At 38.8% G+C, this 1,654-nt stretch overlaps 1 pseudogene; it reads left to right on the forward strand.

Annotated features, from left to right (window-relative positions):
- Positions 1–394: 394 nt before the first annotated feature.
- On the forward strand, positions 395–1,251 carry LOC138142989 (small ribosomal subunit protein eS1-like; annotated as a pseudogene).
- The last annotated feature ends 403 nt before the right edge of the window (positions 1,252–1,654 follow it).

Consider the following 1,654-nt stretch of genomic DNA (forward strand, 5'->3'; position numbering starts at 1 on the left):
CTGTCCCAAATCATCTACATGTCCTAAACATGAACTATTTAACCTGCATATTTCATATACTTTGAGCCATGTAGGGGTCTATATATTAGCCTTCCCAGGGAACAAGGTTATATAGAACAGAAAAAAGAACTTCTTTATTACTAGTTGTGGAAGACTGTAGTCATGTTTATTGACCACTTGTTCATTAGTTCTGGGTTTTTCAGAGAGGTGAATAACATATTTCCAAATTTTTCTCAACTCAAGGATCATTTTTTTTTAATTAAATGGAAGAACTAAGACCATTATTAGTATCACATTTTTGCTCTGTGTCCTGGGCAATCACTTCTTCCTTGCCTAAACAGAGAAGGTAGTGGAGTAAAAAGACAGATGAGCTTTTGGCTTTCAGAGTGGGATCATGGCAGTGGGTAAGAATAAGTGCCTCGCCACAGGCAGCAAAATAAGAGCCAAGAAGAAAGTGGTTGATCCATTTTCAAAGAAGGATTGGCTATGTTCAACATTCACAATATTGACAAGACACTGGTGATAAGGCCTCAAGGAACAAAAATTGCCTCTGATGGTTTCAAGGGACGAGTTTTTGAAGTAAGCCTCATTGATCTCCAGAATGATGAGGTTGCTTCCCATAAGTTCAAGTTAATACCTGAAGATGTTCAGGGTAAAAATTGTTTGACTAATTTCCATGGAATGGACCTTACCCAGGACAAGATGTGCTCCATGGTCAAAAAGTGGCAGATCCTAATTGAAGCCCATGTTGATGTCAAAACTACTGATGGGTACTGGCTCTACCTCTTTTGTACTGGTTTTACCAAAAAGCACAACAACCAGATCTGTAAGACCTCTCATGCCCAGCACCAACAGGTCTATGAAATTCACAAAAAAGTGATGGAAATCATGACCTGAGAGGTGTAGACAAATGACTTGAAAGAAGTTGTCAATAAACTGATTCCAGACAGCATTGGAAAAGACATAGAAAAGGCTTGCCAGTCCATTTACCCTCTCCATTACGTATTTGTCCAAAAAGTCAAGATACTCAAGAAGCCCAAATTTGAATTGGGAAAGCTAATGGAGCTGCATGGTGAAGGAGGTGGCTCTGGAAAACCTTGAGAAGATGAAATGGGCACAAAAGTAGAAAGGGTGATGGCTATGAACCACCAGTTCGAGAATCTATCTAAAATAAGAACTTTTAAAGGTTGAAAAACAAAAATTTATCATTGTGGGAAAAAAAAAAGACAAATGAACTTAAAGTCAGAAGGTTGACATTCTAAACCTGGTCCTGGTGATTTTTGTCAAGTTCCTTAAGATTTTTGAGTTTCATGTTTTCTATCTGACAAGTGTGGGTAATAGGCAGTTATATGACAAAGAGCATTGGACCTGAAGTCAGGAATGTCTCCCCATCTCTCCCCTTCCCCCACCCCAAGACAGTGTGCATTCTCATTACCTCTCTCCCAATCTCTTATCCTCTTCCCTTATATTTTCCTGTAGGCAAGGTAGATTTCTATACATCGTTGCCTATATATCTTATTTCCCAGATCCATGCGAAAACAACTTTTAACATTTTTTTTAAAACTTTGAGTTCCACATTCTCTCCCTTCCTCCCTCCCTACCCACCCTCATTGAGAAGGCAAGCAATTCAAAATTTTATTTCAGTAGGTTATAC

This window comes from Petaurus breviceps, unplaced genomic scaffold (assembly GCF_028583685.1).
Source record: "Petaurus breviceps papuanus isolate PSGF00001 unplaced genomic scaffold, PetGlider_PUasm1.0 90625, whole genome shotgun sequence".
Taxonomy (NCBI): Eukaryota; Metazoa; Chordata; class Mammalia; order Diprotodontia; family Petauridae; genus Petaurus; species Petaurus breviceps.